General features: G+C 38.4%; 1 protein-coding gene across 8 annotated transcripts in view; it reads right to left on the reverse strand.

The window, feature by feature from the left end:
- Glut1 (Glucose transporter 1) overlaps positions 1 to 9904 on the reverse strand; it is a 123957-nt gene extending 114053 nt beyond the window's left edge. For 5 of the 8 annotated variants that reach the window (XM_043433006.1, XM_043433002.1, XM_043433001.1 and 2 more), the window contains exon 1: positions 8346 to 9904. The gene's annotated coding sequence lies outside the window, so the exon portion shown is untranslated. The remainder of the gene's footprint in view (positions 1 to 8345) is intronic. The other 3 variants (XM_043432998.1, XM_043433005.1, XM_043433007.1) reach the window with 3 other exon arrangements.
- Between the last annotated feature and the right edge of the window lie 5499 nt (positions 9905 to 15403).

Genomic DNA, 15403 nt, shown 5'->3' on the forward strand with positions numbered 1-15403 from the left:
AAAAATAGGACACAACAAATTACAACCACAAAGAATACAAAGACAAAACATTACAAAAACAAATTGCGACTAAAATAAATTAAGATCATAAAAATTTTAAATAAATTACCCACGGAAAAAAATTATATACCAAAAAATTGAAACAAAAAAAATTTGGCCGTTGTACTTGGCGTTTTACTCGACTTTCGAATTTGTGAGTATAAGATACAGGTAAATTAGATAATATTAGCTAGAAAAAAAACGCCAAGTACAACGGCCAAATTTTTTTTGTTTCAATTTTTTGGTATATAATTTTTTTCCGTGGGTAATTTATTTAAAATTTTTATGATCTTAATTTATTTTAGTCGCAATTTGTTTTTGTAATGTTTTGTCTTTGTATTCTTTGTGGTTGTAATTTGTTGTGTCCTATTTTTCTTCTTTTGTAATTCTTTTGTTCGTAGTGCGATGTGCTCGGCAACTTCTGCATTTATTTAACAACGTTTTGTTTCTTGGATTTAAAGTCTTACGACCATTGATTTCCATGATTTTACAGATGACTTCCCAGAGGGCATAAATGTACTTGTCTCTAGTTTTTTTACAGCATTCGTGCTGTGTTGCAGGTATTTATAACCGTACCAACTTCGACATGATCATTCTCCACAATAGGTGCCCTTCATGAGCAACCCATTAAAAACCTTTGTGAAACAAAAATTTTTTATCGAGTTATCGAAGGATATATAGGAATGGGGTAAAGTGGATTTTTCGAAAATTGTAAATTTTGGGGTAAAGTAGACTTACCAAAAATTAAAGATAAAATAATTTAAAATAAAAAAATTTTCAAACTCAGGATATGTTTTCTTTAACATTTTTCTTAGTATTAATGTGTCATTAAATAACAAATTGGAGATAACTAATCGAAAAACATAGACACTAAGAAATGAAATATTTGAGTATTTCTCTATATTCTGTGAATCTTTAAAGTTTAAGTAACTGAGATGTTTGTTTAATTCATTTGAATTTTATACTAATCGCATTGATAACCAATATCATCAACGACGTTGAAGTTTGCAACGTTGGAGTCCAACGGAATTAACGAAAAAATCATTTGTAATTCACCAATTTTTTATTTCACGAAATCATTGGTGTAAGTTGAACAACTACGAATTGCAAATCCGGTATGAAACAAAATTGGAGAATTACTGGAATTATTGGAGAGCTTTTTTACATCATTTCGTTGGACTCCAACGTTGCAAACTTCAGCGTCATTATCATCATCATCAATAACTGTGCACAAGGTGAGAGCCTATTTTTCAGTTACATGTCAAAATAACACGAAGACTAGATAACACATGACGAAATACCACAAAGACATAATAACATATGACAAAATAACTTAATAATGATGACCGTACACACATCGAAAGTGTTCTAAACTGACCTAATGATTTCGCACAGACATCGCGCGTGTGTGTCCGGAACATCTTTCAATGTGTATGCGGGATCGTTATGTGCGGATTCGAAACACTTATGATGTGTGTGCGAAATCGTTGGGTGGGTTCATAACACTTTCGATGTGTGTGCGTAATTGTTGGGTAGGTCCAGAGCACTTTCGTTTAGTGTGCTCTGAACTTGTTTTTTTGAACGTTAAGTTTTTTCATTATTTGTATTATTTCTTATTTTATCTTCATGTTATTTTAACGAATGTTATTTTTTGTCTGGTTATTTCGTCTTTGAGTTATTTCGACGTGACACCCATTTATTTTTTACTTTTGACATGACGTGCAAATGGATCCGGTTTTCAATCAATTTCAAATAGAGTACCTCGCAGAAAATACAGGAAACATCTGATAAATAAAATTTAGTGACCTTTACAGCTTTTTTCTTTTCGCCAGCCAATTCGACCCGACACGCTGGTCAAAATTCGAATGTAACCCTTAACAGTTTTCAGAATAAGCTTTATTTCCGTATACGCACTCACGTGTTGAAGAAGTAACGCAGGAAATAGAATTGATGGATAGACAAATATCAAACTTGGGATAATGTTCGATTATAATATAAAAGAAACTCATACAAATTTGTAAGGTCCGAGGTGGGTTTTTACGCGAGATTTTTATTATTTTTTTTTTATCTCTTTGAAAGCCAATTCAACATTGCCCCTTATGAGAAATCACGAAGTTAGCGCTACATTATTCCTCATATCTCCGTAAATTGATGGATAGATCAAGACGAAATTTAAACAGCAGAGAGATTAAATACTTGGAATCACTTATCTGGCTTAAAATTATTGAAAGGTGACTTTTAATAGAAATAATAAGAGTAATAAAAAGTACTCATAACAAATTTTTGGACCTTTGCTCGAAGTGCTGCAACGTCGGATATTCGAGGTTATGAGCGTGCATTTTGAAATTTCAACGTATATGTAAAAGTTCGTGCCGGCTGACTGCTACATATTTTTATAATTTTGTGTTTTTTGTTTACTTGACATATTATATTTAATATCAATAGAATAATTTAAATAAATTACATATTCAAAAACAATTTTATATTTTTCATACGTATTATTTTATACATACGTAGAATATTTTTTAACTCAAATAATATTCGTCATATTAACATAGTCTCAATTACTTTTCAAGTAATTGAGATACATATACACTTGAAATCTTTTTTGGCATAACGTATTCGCAATTGAAAAACGAAAATTCACTGACACAGCTGATGAGCAGTCAACGGCATATGAAATGCTTTGAACACGCATATACATTATACATGCGCACACATATCAACCGAAAGCGACGTTGCCAAATTAAGTACTACTTAGGTCAAATTTTTTTATGACTAGGTGGGTAGTTATTACGGATAAATATATGATATTCCGTATATGCTAGGCGCGTGTCAATGGTTATAAGCAAAATTGGTAAGCGAGGTATCCACGCGAAGCCTATACTCGCGATCCTATAGTATACTACAATACGAAAGTTGTAAAAACATTTCCAGCATCGAAGTAAAAAAGAAAAAAATAGACAAGTCATACCGCGAGGGCCGGAAAAATTGGCTAAAAATGCAAGCGCATCAGGACACGATTTTGACCGATTAAGGTAGTTCTGTATGTACACGTACAAACTAAAAGTTTAGGCCGCGGCGAACAATAAAATGCAATGCTTATACGGTGCTGCTGACTACACGGTTTTATCAAACACTCTGTCTGCCCTATACAATCACGCCTCATGCACAAACAGGTCCTCTACACATTTAGAAAGTGGCGCTGTAATCGTGACAACAACGCCATTCTCCAGTATTACTACTATAGCGTCGAGCGTCAAAATGTCAACGTTTCCCGAAATCTTATGTATTCATCATGAAAGAAGTTAAAAAGTGTTTAAATGATAATTCAATCGAGAATGATTGTCGAACATTTGAGAAAAAAGCTTTCATATTGTTTTGTATTGCGCCTATCAGTTCGCCGCACCGTACACTGTTGTTACGTCATCACATCAGGTCATGCGCCCGTTCCGCGTCACGTAAAATTAACACAGTTCATCAGTCGATATTTCCGAAACTATAGATAGTCAAAAATTCCCATTTTTTTTTAAATATTAACCCCTCAATAGTACACGCCTGGTTTTATTTTTAAGTTGTAACATCCGTTTAGTGCCGGTAATAAGAAAATGTAAAGAAAGTGTTATGCAGTGAAGTGTTAAGTATAGGCATCGCGTACAAAATGACGCATTTTCAATCGCGAATATCTCGAAAACTAAACGGTGAATCGATTTGAAATGTTGAAAGTCGATCCATGAACGCTATTATTACACCACATTTTAGCCGGTTTGTAAGATTTCAACAAAAGTACAGAACTACCTTAAATTAAACAATAAATACTGGTAACGTGATAAATGTGGTGCGACATTCGATCGAAGGAGTAAAAACACAAGCTCAACATAGAATGGAAGTTGATTGAAGAGAACAAGTATATATATATTAGGGTAGTCCTTATTTGAGGTTGACATTTTTTTTCAAATTTCCCCCCTGGTTCGATTCCAAATAATTAAAAAAGACACCACGAAAAAGCTGGAGTCAGTGGGATGATGGGAAATGGTGCCGGCAAGTCCGAATCGATTGAAAAAAGGGCATTTTATATAAAAGTGTGTGATGATTTTCTGCTGGGACCGGTTATTTATCATTTCATTCGAATTTTTCTTCCTTTTGTAATCTCTGCGTGTTTTCCTATTATAGTCTCTGCGGCATAGAGTCCAACTATCACACTTCGCTGGGAAAGCCGACGCCGTTCCGAATATCATGTCTCGTGCCACAGCGTCCAGCTAACACGATATTCTTCCTAATATCTTTAAAGTTTTCTCGGCATAGCCCAAGCCACCTTACTACAAATTCTATCCTCAAATATTAATCTTCTTAATCATTATTCTTTAATAACTTTCATATAAAATGCTGATATAGATCATCCGATGGTTCAGGAATTGCATCTTATTGCGAATTATTCATCAAAACTCTTTCGGCGTTGCGTTCGACTTTCTTTTGACAAACAAATTCTCAAAACAGTTCTTTTATTCCGTGTCTCTCAACATAGCGCATGACTATCGCGTTATAAAAAAACTCCTCAGATGTAAGAATTCACATCAAAATATCAACAAACTGACATAAGCATACGAAACAAGATTAATTCGTTTCATCGGCCCTCAAAAAAGGCTGTTCTTAAACAATGAATCCCGAAAACGACAGATATATAAATTCAGTAATAGCATGCAAATAGAACCGTTTACCTCCAGGTTATGAAGAAAATATTAGAGAAAGTAATGATCTAGAAATTTTAGAAAATATAATTCTCTCGACGAATAGAAAAACGATAGAAAAGTTGTCTATTATCGAAATTCAGGAGCAAAGAATAAAAAATCATCCGATGATTTATTCCTGGGCATACGGGAAAATATTGTAGTTCGAATTTTCAACGATTATATGTTAAATAAATACTTGAATGGTTGTTCTTAATGACGATTGACAAGGGTTTCGAGTACACTTGGATGGCTCGACGTGATTTATACATAGAAAAAAAATAGTAGCCAAAGATAAAGCAAACACAAATTTGACTGAAGTAGAAACAACGACCGGGCTTGCCGGCACCCTTTCCCATTATCCCACTGACCACAGCTTGTTGTGGTGTCTTTTTTAGTGATTTAGAATCGAACCAAGGGGGGAATTGAAGAAAAAAAATTTCAATCCCAAATAAGGATCACCCTAATATATATATGAGGGTGCGTCATTTTAGGAAAATTTTTTTTTATCTGACGTGCCTGAAAGTCTTTAGTTAGTGTCGAAAAATGTAGCCTCGCGCAAGGGTACCGTTGTCCAATAATATTTAGAGGTCGCGAATCGAGATTGAATGTTTCCAATTTGACTAGCATTGAAAAAACTGTTGTCCTCATTATTTTTGGAACCGTTCTGGTAATTTTCATGTAGCAATATTTTCCCGGTATGTTTTTGTGGGAAACTAGATACTCTTCAATAAAGTCTATTGAACCATGTCCGTAAATTCAATATTATTTCCAGCATCATTACTAAAAGTAAATTTTATATGAAAATTTCTAATTGAACGGTTGTAGCATCTGAGTGATTGAATATACAGAAAAAATTCAAATAACAATTTTGTAGATAAACAAATTTGCTACAAAAAAGTCTCATGAGCTGCGGCTGTACATTCAACCCTTTCCAATTTACAGAGAGTTAAAATAAGTTTTATGTATATTTTTTTGTCTCATTGAGACAATTTCCATTATTTTGGATATTTTGGAAAAAAAAACAATTTTACATTCCATCGGATTTTGATTTACCGCCATAGAATGACCAAGAAAACTAATTTATTTGCACAAAAAATGGTATCATTTATTGAATAGTTTCTGTAAGAAATTTTTGAAAGAGATTCGAAAGTATGAAAAATAATCTTCCAACATGTGACACGTCCGGTGCCACTATCGCATGGCGTAAATCCTAGCGCTAACATGCACGGGGCACGGACAGTTCACACACTTTGAGAATGAGAAGAATAGTTTTTATGGTACAAAATGAAATTTTCAAATTAGAGATTGTTCACCCTTTAAACACCCTCTGCCTTAAAAAGCCTGGAATGTGTTTTTGATGAATCATCAATGGAAATTTTTTAGCATTCCTTTCATTCGAATACATAAAGCGCTTTTATGCGAAACTGAGAAATCACCCCGTGCGGTGCTCATTTTTGAGGACTGTTTTCACCTCTTTAAACCATTTATGAGCAGTTAAAAAAAAAATACATGTTTCTTAGTTTTTGATATCTTATATCACATATAAATTAAATCAAAATCAGAGGGGTCGACCTACCTAGGTTTCCTTGTAAGTGCATTGCTTGTTTGACAAAAAATGAATAACAGTGAGAAAATCTTTCACGGCTGATAAAAATCATGAGAAGATTCATCCAACCAATGTGACAAAGAATTCTTCTTTTAAATAAATCTGTTTTTCCGGTTATTTTATGGTGGTAAATCAAAATCCGATGGAACGTAAAATTGTTTTTTTTTCATTGATACCTGCAAATTACATTCTCTTTTTCATAAATAAATCCTTCTTTCAATGTATTAGATAATTATATTCAATAAAATTGTCAGACCATATCCAAATTAATGGAAATTGTCTCAATGAGACAAAAAACATACATAAAACTTATTTTAACTCTTTGTAAATTGGAAAGGGTTGAATGTACAGCCGCAGCTCATGAGACTTTTTTGTAGCAAATTTGTTTATCTACAAAATTGTCATTTGAATTTTTTCTGTATATTCGATTACTCAAATGCTACAACCGTTCAATTAGAAATTTTCATATAAAATTCACTTTTAGTAATGATACTGAGAATAATATTGAATTTACGGACATGGTTCAATAGACTTTATTGAAGAGTATCTAGTTTCCCACAAAAACCTACCGGGAAAATATTGCTACATGAAAATTACCAGAACGGTTCCAAAAATAATGAGGACAACAGTTTTTTCAATGCTAGTCAAATTGGAAACATTCAATCTCGATTCGCGACCTCTAAATATTATTGGACAGCGGTACTCATTCGCGAGGCTTCGTTTTTCGATACTAACTAAAGACTTTCAGGCACGATAGATAAAAAAAAATGTACTCTAAAATGACCTACCCCCTAATATATATATATAAAATAGTCGATAACTCGGGGATCCGTAATGATTTCACATTGAGGCGACAGTGACGGTGAAAAAAAATAGCAATGACTCTCATGGTTTACTACAGCGAAAATGCTCTTTCGTGTCCGTAATGGGCCGGAAATGAGCCGTATAGCCAGAAAATAAGAGCAGTAATTGTCCTGAAGGACCACGGAGCGAGGTGACCCGCAGGCCGCAGTCCGCAGTCAATATGCAGTATCAGAGACGATTCATACATGTTGGTCAAACACGTCGTGCCTATAAACGCATAGTGGTGTGGGGGACAAGGGGCATGAGCACGAACGCACGCACCCTCGCTTGGAAAGTTAATGATATGATCTGTACTCGCTGCATCGTTGCTCATCGCTTTCAATGCATTTTAGGCATTGTAAATGTCACTCTCTTTCTTCAAATTAGACATTTCAACACCAATATCGGGACACTAATTTTGACTGGACACAAATTAAATGAGGATAGTTCTAGATTCGAAAGTTACGAACGACATTCTCGATGAAAGAATTTATTTCGAAAATCGCACGACCGGAAACTGCCTTTTGGAAAAACTCACTGCGACAGAGCCAAAAATAATATTCCTTTACGACATTCGCTCCAAGAATATGTCATGAATATATCTCTATATATATATATATATATATATATATATATAGAATGAAGGGATAAAAAAAAATTCGCATAATCGGACACGATGTGCCTTCCCCTCACCCGAGTGAAGAAACGATTGTCGACTCGAAAATAAAAACGCAAACGATACGAGAAAACTTGTGATGGAAAAAAGGCAATGGACGCGCCAATTGGTACTTCGCGAGATCGAATCGCAGATTCACCTGCTTTCCCGGAACGACCCCGCTCGCAAACGGTGGAATAATGGAAAAAAAAAAATTAAATAGGTAAAAGCATTGTTATCCATTTTCATATTTTCAACGCTACAGTCAACAAAATGGCGCTCGAAATTCCTGTATACGCGTTGGTGATTGAAATTGATATCGGTTAGCTCGCGCAACATCCTCGTTCAAGACCCTTAAAAAATCTGGCAGTTGAAAAAACAAAAAATATCGAAGGAAAAAAGAAGGAAGGAATAGATCGGTGTGGTGCGGAGTTTAAAAAGAGAGGAGCGAAATGAAAAAATATTGACTCACCCAAAAGACGATGCAAGAAGCTCTCGGTACAAATGGGCCCGGGCATATCTGTTTTCGCGCGACAATTTTTGGCGAGCTCGAATCTGGGCTTGACCCCACGAGATACGAGAAATGAATTCCAAGAGGCAGTGAGGATGGCCGTTACAATGGAAGTATATAGGTTAATATCCGTTAAACGATAATGGCAAGAATGTAACGAGGAAGGATGGTGAATAACGGGTAGAGAATGAGGATCGGTGGACGGGAGCAAAGGAATTTGATCGTCAGGGGTTGCGCCAGTAGAGCACCTCGGCCAAGTAGTACGAGTCGCGCTGCAGTCAGACGCGACACTAGTTACCGTTGGAAAATAGGGATATTTTGTACGAATCCCAGTATCGATCTCACTCTTATTATTTATATTATTCTCTTTGATTTTCAAACTCTTTTTTAAATCCTTGTTTTTCGCGTTTCGACTATTAATACTTTTTGAATTGTTGTTGTTGATGTTGCTTTTAATTATATTATTATTGAAACACTGTTCCAAAGCCTGGATGAGCAGCATTTCCCATCGAGGCGAGCGAGTTTCCACATTTACGATCAAGGGTGAATGCCACTGTTTCGTGGTTAGCCTGTCAGTGAACTCTTTGCAGTATTCGGTTACGCGCCGCGACATCGTAACATCGTTGACAACGAGAGGGGTAGGGGATTGTGAGCCCACTATGGGAGAGATCTCAAAATTAAGGCTTCAAAATTAGAAATGGACAGACCGCAAAATAAACAAAAAGAAAAAAAAACTCATTTACACTTTTCTCGGTTGAAAAACTCTTGTTCCGTTGGGCGGCAAAATTTTTACGGAATTCCAGAACAAAAATTACGATCCGCTTTTTTCGAAATGGAGAAGAAAGAAATAGACAAATACAAGTCGAGGGAGAGAGAGAGAGAGAGAGAGAGAGAGGGAGAGAGAGAGAGAGAGAGAAGTTAAAAAGGAGGATGGTTCGCTTAACCGGGAGAAAGACCAGAAGAAGGAAAATATCGAGAGATATCACGTTCAAAGAGTTCGAGCCCGATGTGAAGCTTTCAATGGAGGAAAGCTCGGCGAAAATTTTTATTCACCAAACACTGATAGAGACACTGCGGGAGATAATTTGTTGGCGTTGATGGACGATCAGCGCTAAAGCTCTTCAATCCCCCTGGTGAAACAGAACGTGTGTCGCGTATACATGTGGGTCGGCGATAGCCAATATATAATAGCCAGCACTTTATTCCGTAAAGTAAGCCTCAACTGAGAGACATCTTGTGCACAACTGCGCGGCACAACTCGAATCGCGTCACTGTACAAAAATTCGGACTTCTTCCTTCAGATTTTTTCGTTTTTGGATAATGCTGATCCGAGATTCGGCTAAGCCGGAAACAACACCGCAACGACGTTTCGTAGCCACCCGAGTTTTGAGGAGACTTTTGGATATGAGAGAAAAGGCGGTGGCACGGTTTAACGGTGTAGTGTGAGAAAACGAAACGCGGACGTTGCCTCGACGTTAACGCGGCAAGGAGACGCCCCAACGCGGCGTTCCACCGTTCGACGTATCGCGAGCCTCCTCACTCTCTCGCTCCCTCCGGTACGCGAAGAGACGAGAACGGGCGCACGCGCGCGTTCATATATATGCACACTCATGGAAGGACGAGGAAAATACAGGGAAAATGGTAAAGGCGATACGCAAACGCGCACATCTCGGGTATAGGACAGACGGCGGAACGAGTGAATCGCGCTGGCTCGATCCAAGAGGTGCGCTTGAGCCAAGCCGCGCGCAGTGCCGTCAACGCGCAGGGGTTCCTGCTTCCTACCGAGCCAGGGAGTACATGCGAAAATTCGTATAGAACTCCCTGCCGTACACATGCACCAACACCGAAACAAATTTTCACCCTCCCTTGCTCCCCCACTTCCGCGATTCCTCATCGCCTCTATACCTTAGTGCCATCCTCGAAGGATCTACTGGTGTGCGAGCTCTTCTACCGGCGTCACGATGCACCGATGACGCTCGCATTCCCTTCTCCTCTTTCATAAACCACCGGTTTACCTTCTTTTTCCCAGATTCTCATTGATACTCTACAGGATTTTTCAAAAGTCCCGCGGCACTCCCTTGAATTTTTTCCAAATTTTCATGTATGCAACGCTTGCAACAGCGACTCTGCTCTCAACAGGGGTTGAAGTAGAGTCGCTGCTCTCAACCCGCCACCCGCTCGAATTTATTTCCTTCTCGATATCAGCGAGTTTTAAATTGATCGTTTATGAGATATATTCGTGACGATCTACGTGAGCGAATCTGCGACGCGGGTGAAAAAGAGCGGGGGTGGCTACGATGCCCCGAGCGCAAGCGTGTAATACAATCCTTTACGCGACTCGAACTTCGCATACCTTTCGTTATTCGTTCATATGTATGAGCAGCGACCCGCGACTTGTATTTTCCTCCGCTATTAGTATGCATAATGACCATCGATTCTTTGTCGACTCGACGCAGATTTTAGTACATTTCTTGCTTCTGAAAATTGCATAAACAAATTTTAAACTTACAACGGGGTATTCCGAATGAGTTTCGATCAATTCGGACAGGCCGCTCGATGAAACGTGTCCAATTTTTCATACTAACACGAAATTTCAAGGCTTCCCCATCCAAATCCATGACGAACTCGTTTATTTCTACCAATAAATCTATCACCCGTCACCGTCTCTCGCTTTTTATTTTTAATATACGATTTCTAAGCAGTTTTTTCAAGAAGATTGACAAATATTACAACTGACAATAATGTAATAATGTATAAAGTTTGATGTAAAAAAGTCTGTGGTCCATAAGGAATGACTACGCGAGAGTTGGAGTTTTAAATATAGAGATCGGTCGATCGTACTTGACAACGCTCCTACAACAGTTTTCCGTACGCGTATAAAATTTTTCATCCCTCGATCCTCACTCGCGCATATTTGATTGTCATGTTGGAAAGATTCATTATGGGGCGGGGGGAATAATAGCGATTCCGCAATGACAACCAGATTTGTCGGCTCTGTTGATCACCGGAAATTATTTCGTATATCATTCATTCTCAACTATTTACTATTCTGATGCATCAACCGGTATGAGGATAACGACTATGGAATCCTCGAGCGGTTGGAAAAAAAATCGCTGTAAGTTGAGTAAGCGTGAAGCTTCGCATAATTGTTGGAAAGGAAAGAAATTGTATTCGAGCCAACTACTTTGATTCTTTTTTTTCAGTTTATAAACTCATCGTACAGAATGATATTCGTCGCGTTAGCATACAGAGAGATGCATGGAAATGTGAATTTTTGATAAAATTTCTTTAGGAGCGGGCACCGCAACTCCTACGAGGTGACCTGCAGTCTTTTGGTACTCCGCGTCAAAGAGGCGGTGGGGGGTAAGGCTAAGGAAGCCCTTGAAATCAATAGCCGGTCGCTACCACCACCCGCCACCGACACGACGGCAACCTGCTTCCACCCTCCATCGCCGCATACACGCACACTTCCCCTCAACTTGGAGCTCTCTCGTTGCGATTCTCACGCGCCCGCGCGTTTTCTCCCACTATAGTTCGCCGCAAATCTCTCCGCGCCCCAACCCTCGTGTATTTATAGTCTCCCCCGCCTCACTCGCATACCCTCCCAGTGCCTTCTCAGTTCCCCTTCTCCCTTGTGTAACTTTTGTCGGCCCGTGCACTCTCGCATTAAACTCTATGGAACACCCATTCATGCTCCGCCATCAACGCCCTCTACCGGTTCAATTGTTCCGCGGCTTGCAGCGGGGGCGAGTTGAAGTTTAACGGCTGGTACTACAGGAGTATGTAGTTTTCTGCAATAAAGAAAATTTCGGTCGTTTTGTCGCGATTGCGTGAGAGGGCGCTCAACGATCCAAACGCAAACGAGTTCAGGTACTCGCGGAAATGAAAATAGGCCATTGAATGACTCGTTCGCGGGTCGACTAAATATTACTCGTATGAAATAATACATTTATATAACGCAACCACGTTACTTTCGTGATTGCGTTATATCAACTATCGTGTGCATCTCGGAGGAAAACAGTTGTAACTTTTTTTTTCAAGTTTACCCGTTACACAATATACTATATAATACTCTCGTTCATTTCCCGCAGAGGGTGTAGACGCTGAATCAGCGTTTCTCTTTTAGGAGCGTATTCCTGCATTGCCTGTAGTGTAACAACAAAAGTGCAAATACCGGTTTGACCAGCGTGCACCCTCCTCTACTGGCTCGTCCTCTCGCGTGAGTAAACGGCGCGCGGTCGCAATCGCAACATTTCGCCCTACAAACACCTTTGACTTTGAAAAACAAATTTAACTCGACCACCGCAATACTTATATTGTTTATTTCTATTTTCTTTACCATTTACCTCATGTTTTTACCATTATAGGGGAGTATGGGGCAAAGTGGCCCACTTAAGGAATTTCACGAGTTTTGTCGGTTAGCACATGGTCATTTACTTATTTTTATGTTCCAAAAATGATTCCACCTCCTTATTTCTCGAATTTTGGAAAAAAAAAAATTTGGGGCAAAGTGGCCACCCCCTCAAATGCGGTGAAAATCGATAATTCTCACTTCTCGTTAAATAGACGTTGTAATTGACTGTTCCCGCATGGAACATTGAAGGCTGCGATAAACCGAAAAGAAACGAGGCATAATAGGGAGGACCCTCCTTCGATAGGATGAAAAAAAAATTAATCGGAATACTTGGATAAATTTTGCCATTACTCGTGGCAAAACCCCGTTCTTATCGGGGGCAAATCGTGGGAAAACCGTCATTATCACGAGTCCGTCGTATCGCGCAAATCTAGTGAGTAAGAAAAAAGAGATCATCAAAAAATAAAAATTCTTGTCTGCGGCGGACGTTGCTTGTATTTTCTGCGATCAACTTTATTCGCAATCCCCTGAAGACTGGATTCGCTGCGAAACATGCCTAAAATGGGCATTGTGCACCTTGTGTGCAGGTGTTGATGAAGATAAGTGCGATTTTTGTCAATCAAAATAAAATAGACATTTATTAGTAATTCGCAAACTGATTCTCACCCTCTGCCAATAGCTATCAATTTCTCACAAAACATAGAATTCTCACTGATCCTGTGCCCCAGAAATCGGAATTTCGTGAGTGGCCACTTTGCCCCAGAATTAAAAAATGCCTTAAAAAAGTGGGTGGCCACTTTGCCCCATGTTCCCCTACGTTGCACTGGTAAAAAAAATCACCATCCACGAAAAAAAGAAAATAAATGTCGTTGAGTATGTATAATCGTCGACCGATCCTCTATAAAATATTAAAATTGGCATTGTTTGAAAATCATATCCGCGAGACTGTGATTTCGTGAACAATAAGAAGGTGTCGATGGATCACGCGGTTGGTCTGATGATTAGGGAATAAGGGGCAAAATGGACCGCCGGTTCCCATAAAATTGAAATCTAGGGCAAAACGGGCCATTGAAAATCTAAAATATTCAAAAATTCATACATTTTGTTTTTGAGCCCAAACTACTTTTTTGTTCGAAATTAGTTCAAATTGGTGAATTTTGAGGAAAAATGGACACATGTTTTGATGAAAAATGGCAAAATGGATGCACGTAAAGGTCGAATTTTATAAAATTCATAAATTTTTTCTTCCAAGTCCAAACCATGTTCTGATCGTAAATTAACCTAAATTGTCCAATTATAGAATGATATACACACAAAATTCAAGTTTAAAAGCGAAAAAAAGGTTTTTTTTATTCTTTTGGGCAAAAATCGCACTCATAGCTGATATGATCTTCATCAACACCTGTATATAAGGTGTAGGCCTATTTTTTGCATTTCACACAGCTGATTCACTCTTCGGAGGAAAGCGAATATACAAATGTTCGCATAAAATGCAAGAAACGTATTCCAATAACGCGGATTTTCGGTCTTCTCGACCTTCTTTTGTCTGCTCGCTAAACTGGCGCGATACGATAAATTTGTAAGAATGGCAGTTCGCGCCCATGGTTCGCCCGCTGAGCACGGGGTTTCGTCGCTAGTATCGGCTGCATAGCATTTTCCCCGAAAAATTTTTTTTTACGAAATTCGGAAAACTAGGGCCGGAAATCCATTTTGAGACTTAAACATGGTTGAAAGACTATATACTTATCACCAAAATTTTACTTAAATCCTCAAGTGCCCATTTTGCCCCATACTCCCATTTACGTTTTTTTTTAAGATATTTTTTTATCAATTGTAATGAGGTAAAATTGAACGATACATTTTATGGTATCACGTCCCGCGTTTGTTTATCATTAAACGCGAGACTTGAAGACGCTTCCTCTCAACGTTAATATATTTCTCTTATTAAAAGTGCTAGAACGTTCTTGATTCGGTCAGTACGCGATGCCTCATCGTGCCATTGCAAATCGAAGAAGCCGCTTGGAATCCGCCGATTCGGCATCGCTTGATCGCGATCTCCAAGGTGGCTCGTGAATACCCTTGGTAACGACTAAGGTCATAACTTAAAGACTAAAGTGCTGAGATGCACTGAAAACCCCGTCACGACGATCGCTTTCGAGCTCTCGTCGTCGTGGCGAGGATTTCTGTACATCAGTTCCGTTTGATTCTTAACCGACACTCTATTGCGATATATCTATGTATATTTAGTCCCAGCTAGATTTTCGGAATTTCGAGTCTTCTGATTTCTCACAGTTCGGAATTTCAACCCGGCCCCGTTGGGCAGCATTTGTACCTGCCCAAACACAAAAATTTTCTAAGCTTAGGAACATTTTGACAGAAAATGAATGTGACCCATGAAAGATGTTCATATCCCACTGGTACTTTATTTCTGCGGCATTTTGAATAGGCCCCTCCTACATGTTGGATCCCAATACTCTAAGGATCCGCAAAAGAATCGTTAAAAAATGAGTATGAGATTTTCCTCGAACAAAATATGGTATTGGTTAGGACGCGCGCGCATCTCGATCATCATCGATTTTCGAGATTTTTTTTTTTTTTGGTTTCTTTTTATCTAGAATCGTGGCAGCGACTCAGAGACAAGTACATTTATGTTATGATTTTTTTA

This window comes from Venturia canescens, chromosome 1 (genome assembly GCF_019457755.1).
Source record: "Venturia canescens isolate UGA chromosome 1, ASM1945775v1, whole genome shotgun sequence".
NCBI classification, from domain to species: domain Eukaryota; kingdom Metazoa; phylum Arthropoda; class Insecta; order Hymenoptera; family Ichneumonidae; genus Venturia; species Venturia canescens.